Source organism: Gavialis gangeticus, unplaced genomic scaffold, assembly GCF_001723915.1.
Source record: "Gavialis gangeticus isolate Ggan-Ray unplaced genomic scaffold, GavGan_comp1, whole genome shotgun sequence".
Classification (NCBI taxonomy): domain Eukaryota; kingdom Metazoa; phylum Chordata; order Crocodylia; family Gavialidae; genus Gavialis; species Gavialis gangeticus.
Genome location: NW_017729022.1, coordinates 137,773,716 through 137,779,715, shown reverse-complemented (window position 1 = coordinate 137,779,715; position 6,000 = coordinate 137,773,716). Strand labels below are relative to the sequence as shown.

At 38.0% G+C, this 6,000-nt stretch overlaps 1 long non-coding RNA gene across 1 annotated transcript in view; it reads right to left on the bottom strand.

Annotated features, from left to right (window-relative positions):
* Positions 1 to 3,248: 3,248 nt before the first annotated feature.
* LOC109296722 overlaps positions 3,249 to 6,000 on the bottom strand; it is a 112,847-nt gene continuing 110,095 nt past the window's right edge. The window contains exons 2-3 of the long non-coding RNA XR_002097033.1: positions 5,749 to 5,892; positions 3,249 to 3,511 (exon numbers count right to left, since the gene is read on the bottom strand). This is a non-coding gene — a long non-coding RNA (uncharacterized LOC109296722). The remainder of the gene's footprint in view (positions 3,512 to 5,748; positions 5,893 to 6,000) is intronic.

The window sequence follows — 6,000 nt, the reverse complement described above, 5'->3', positions numbered from 1 at the left end:
GGAACCATGGATTTAGACAAGATTGATTCTGTCTTGAGCAGGGGGTTAGACTAGATGGCCTTCTGGGATCCCTTCCAGCTCTATTTTCTGTGAGTCTGTAGTTATTTTCTATCTTCCAACTGATCCAAATTCTTGACATGGGTGATAGGGAAAGACATAAATTCAAAATCCAAGTGTTCTGTCTTATTTCACTCACAGAAACTGTTTTTTATGAAATTTTACCCATGCCATCCCCAAATAAAATGAGAACCCCCCCCAAAAAAACAACAACACTTCAAATGTATTTTGTTTCAAACACAATTCTTCAGTCCATCCTTATATAGCAAACCACTTAGATTTCAGTTCAGAAAGATGCACAAATACATGCTTGAATACAACACTATTCAGGAAAGCACTGGTGTTTTACTTTGTTTGTGCATGAGTACTGCTGATATTACTGGGTCTCAAGCCCTGTTTTATGTAAGAACCTGCTTCAGTAGTTTGCTTATTTGCAACCTGTGAACTGACTGAACTTAGTGTAAGGCCTACAAATTTAGGAAATGGAGGTCATCAGAATTCAGTTCTATTTATCAGATTTTATCCAAGATCATTTCCATAAATTAAATGAACCTGTAGAAGACAAGGAACAGAACTATGATTAGGGAAAGGGCTGCAGCATCAGTTCTCCTACTCCATGAAGAAAATCACCATACAAAGAGACATGGAATACAAACAGATGTCTCATTTCACTCAAGACTGACTGTTCTGGAGCTTTAGCCAGATCAAAACAGGAGCAGCATGATCATTTACCCATGTCACCCTTACAAGTTGCATTGCTGCTCCAGTACCAGTAGGTGGCCAGCAAGAGCACACAGGTTGATCGACTTGTGTCTAGAAAAACGATCCTCAGTAACTGCACAGGCCTACAATTGGATGTCTGGGGAGAAAGTGTTACCGTATTTCATTTGGCAGAGGGACTTGAAACAGGACAGTGGATGGTGACAGCTGTACAATCCCAGGACAAAAGGCTTTCTCTCTGGACAAACATGATGTCTCTTCACAGCCATAAAGAGTACCAGTCTGGATCATCCCAGTCATCCAGCCATCCAGTATCCTGTCTTCCTCTTTGGCCAGTACCAGCTACTTCAGAGGAAAGTACAAGATACCCTACAGATATGGAATCATCTGCCTCCTATGAAAGTCTCACTCCAACCCTAGATGACTGGAGATAGGCTTAACTCCTCAAGCACAAGGAGAGCTGCATCCTTTAGCAAAACTATTTATACTTACAATTTTACTTTTCTCTCCTCCATTCTGCAGATCTCTCCTAGAGGCATAGATTAATAACAGCGGAAATTCCACAGTTAAAATGGATGTAGAAAGTGCAATAAAAGCCAACAGTGTGGATGAAGGAAAGGAATTTGCTCCATATTAGGAGAAATGAGATCAAACTATGTCTTCAACTATGCATGAGCTACTCCCATTGGCTTGTCCTTGTGTTCTCATACCCCAGGATCCAGTTTATCCCAGAGATCTATATTGCTGCATCAGAATTACAAATGTAGGCAGTCATTTGGGCATTTTCTGTCATTGGGTCAAAACTAATATGCGAAAAAATGTGCCTAATGTACATTTTTCCTCTTGATAAAAGAAGTTCCCATTTGCAATGAATCCACCCCTTTTTCCCCTGTGTGCACAAACAGTGCTTCGCCATATAAGGTGTGGGTAAATATGAACTGGGTTCAAGTCGGAAGGGAAAGAGACAGTTTAATTTTAATAGGCAAAACACACATATTAGCAGACAAAATGAATGGCATTAAAAAAATATGTCCCAAACTAAGACCATGTAAGGTATGTATCAACCAGTACAGAAAAAGATTCCCACTGGAATTATTCCAGACTAAAACAATGAGTCATTGCCTCAGGAATCTTGTCCTCCCATGAAATATATAAATCATTGTCCAGTCTGAAATATCACGCTAATAGCATGTATCATTCAAATGTATTTCTCTAAAAAGTGCTAAAGAAAACTCAGCTTTTCACTCTATTAGGTCCTGAAGTCAATCAGAGCTTTACTATCGAATTGAATGTGAACAGGAAAGGGGGCCTTGTCTTTTACAAACTAAGAAAGAAGAAACACTCTGTGAGAGAGAGTAGTTAGCTGTGGTAGAAAGAAATAAGATCTTATTTGTTAGTGTCCTCTAGGACTCATTAATCTCATTGTTCCAAATCTACACAGAATTCATTAATCTCTAACATGGGTGTCAATAAAGATTAGATTTTTGGGGGTGGGGAAGGGTTGTAACTATTTTTTTTAATTAAACCCTTTCTGGAAATTAATCTGTTCTCCAATGTTCACCACCTATTTGTGGAGGATGGAAAAAACTAAGGGCTTCCATAAACTCTCATTAACAGGGAGAGGATTTAGGAGCAAGAGTAGTCACAGGATCAACCCTTTCATGTTGTTTTCCCAAATGATAACTTGCACTTTTCAGTTATATTTTCCACCAACAGTAGGTCTAGAAATGACTGTTGTCATTTTAATTTTTTTTTTTTAAATTTGAACTAGATTCATAGTTGACGCAATGGGAATTTTCAGATCAGAGGACTGAACATTTTACTTATAATTTTTTTATGAAAATGTCTGAAGCATTCAGTGAAGACAGGTTTGCAATGCAAGGGACTCTACATATACATAGTAAGGGATAATCTCTCTTTTGGAGACCTTGCACTGTAAACAGACACATCAGACACAGGATGGGGGAGAAGAAGCACTCTTATTCCCACCTTACAGGAGGGGCTCAGGCAAGAGAAATGCAGGCTATGTCTACACCACATCCTCAGCGTGCTCTGGGCTAGCACATACTACTCACCCACTCCCACATGCTAAACCCAAAAATAAGTCAGTGAAACTACATCCAAGACATTTCCCCAGCATTGTTGTCAAGACCTTTGGCTTCAGCATGCTTAGTATTGGCCATAGTGACACCCACAGCATGGCTTCACTATTCCATTTCCAGGCTTGATGAATGCAAGTGGGATTTTGTTGGTAGAGTGTGTTCAGGACCATCCCTCTCAAGGCTCGTTGGGCATATGCCATGGATTCTCCCTCAGTGGTGCTCTGAAGAACACAAGAGAAGGCTGACCAGAGAAAAGAACTTACTCCAGTAGCCAAATGCTAAGACCCTCCTTCGCCTACTGAATACAACGGACGTCTCTTTCTTTTACTTTTCTAAAGACAGTGAGGCAGATGTTGTTGAATAAAATAGTATTCTCCAAACACCAAGGAAAGAATTATTAATAATGTATATGACCAATTTAGACCTGTTGTAACAGTAGAAGAGCATAGTAATTATTCCTTGACAACCTTTGGGATTAATAATTTTTACAATGAATTATTTTAACAGCACTTTCTCAGTACTGCACTATAACAGCTGTTCTTCCTTCTGCTGGGAAAAGAAAGGGTCAGTGAGCATCTCCTTGAAGACCCACAGCTGCGTTGATATGCTTCATGTCTCTTACTATACCAGTTCTATGTATGAAAAGAAGAGAAAAAAATAGTAAGATAGTTCAGTGCCTGGTTTTCTCAATCAGCACAGGCCTAAGGCAGTAAAATATTTGAATGACAGTACTTGGGGGAAGCCAACAGTGCTTCATACTGTCATCTCCAAGAGATAAATGCCTTTGCAAACCTCCCATGGTACAGGTGTCTCTGAACAACACATGCCCTCTGAGCCTTGTGGTGACTCAAATTGGGGGGAAGGCGGTCCATAGCTTATTTTTCAAGTATTTACTGCAGGGCATATCATCATGACTGGGGAGTGAAAACAGTATTCTCAGTGTCCCAAACCCTGAAAATGAAGATGACTACCCTGCATATTTCATTTCTAAAGCAGACATTGCTAAAGTTTTTTACTTCATAATTTTTTTTCTTTGAAATACTTTCTTTTACAAGCTTCCCAGATGCTTATTTCATTTGTCAGGATACAATCACAAAGGGCTTCTTATCTCATTGCACATGAGTCAGAGTCAGAAACAGGTCTCTACAGTTTCTAGGCATCTAAAATATGAGGGAGAGGAATTGAGCAATAGAAATGAGAGGAAACTTGAAAACAATTAGATACAGAATTTAACTCATGTACAATATTGCTTAGTCACTGTTCTGGCCTACTCTTACTCATATATAATAATATTTTGACATGCATGTCTTTATAATACAGAAGTCACTGAATTAGAAAGGTCCTACCATTTTCAACAGAAAGCAGAAGTATCTAACATTCTCCTTTCAAAATGTTACTCCATGCTGCTAAATGTACATCCCTTAATATTGCAATGCAGTGGAGGACGTCATCCTTTTCTTATAAGTAAGCACAAATGAAAGACAGTAAAAGTAAATGTGATGTAAACATGATATGTATATACTGGAACAAATAAAGAATTATTTCTACCTCATAAATTAATTTTACTATCCAAAGCTAAGTACTTAATCTGTGGCATGCCAGTAATATTATACAAACCATAGAAATTAAAGAAGGAAGAGATTTAGTGATTAGATCATCAAATATACCAATTCTGCCCTCCCCGCACCTTGCCAACAGCAAAACTAGTTCCCTACAGTGTACTCCTGAGTACTTTCTTTAGCTTGATTTTAAATAACTTAATACATAGGTCTCTTACCACTTTCCTGGGAAGAATATACCACAGTCTACTCTAATAATTCTCACCATTAAGAACTTTTTCCTGATGTACAGCCTAAATATGTCCTTTTGCTCAATTTCATCCCATTCGTTCTTAGTTATACCCTTTTGTATCACAGTAATTACTTCCTCTCCCTCTGTGGTATTTACACCCTTCCATTACTTGTAGACAGCTCTCCTATCCACTACTTAATAGTATTTGCATTATGGTCATTTCTTGGCAATAGTTCCGAGACACTGTACAATTCAGTAATACAGGCAAAAAGTTTAATTGTTACAGCCTAGGTTAAGAGACTGCAATTTGGCCTTCTGTTAGTGTAAATAGCATCAAAAGCGTAACATTTTGTAAAGTAAGCAATTTTAGTTTCCACCCTTGGCAAAAAAATATCTTCTTGCATTCATATTCATGTCTCCATGGACTATTTACTGTTATGAAACTACCATAGCAAATCCACTGCATTGAAAGTCAGTCAAGTACTGCCAAAAAAATTCAAAATGCAAGTGCTTTTTAAAATTATTTTACCAAGGGATACCTCAATACAGATTGGTTAAATGCACAAAAAAATCTTCCTAGACTATTGTGATAAAGTTCATCAAAACTTTCCAGCATTTTTATTGAGTACCATAGCTCATTGTAAAATAATGTTGCATGTTAACATCTCATTTTATAGCAATGTCTAAAGTAGATGCAACATGACTTTTTTCTTAATATGTACATTTAAAACATGGTGTATCATAAAATGATTGGAAATACTTTTAGATTGAATATAGGCCAGATCATCAGCTCTACTGGGCATGTCACTTTGGGATATGATTCAATGACCACTGAAATAAAAGGAAAGATTCTTACTGATATCACAGAGCTACAGATGAAGGTTTTGATCCGTCTGCGCCTCAGTAATAGCAGTATAATGAGAATAAATTAATCAGAGACTATGAGGTGCTCAAGCATTGCAGTAATAAATGCCTTCTACCTAACAGGTTGGACAAACTTACTGCTGAAAATCATACTTAACCTTAGTTCCAGCTTAAAGAGGCGCTACCAGTCCAAAGGTGAGTTGTGATGACTTACACTGATCTCCAGGGGAGAGGCACATATTTGCGTCTCATTTCACATCATATCTGGATTCTGCACTTTTGACTTGCTTCCATCTTATGTTCTTAAGCTAACTTTTTTTTTTCTTAACAAGGAACATTGGCAAGAGATGAGGTGCATCTGGAATAGAAATGACAGCTGGTGGGTGAGACAAACAGTCAAGTTCTTTACTGGCCTCTTCTCTTGCCTTTTGGGAATGAACCATAATGAGACTGCTTCCTAATATCC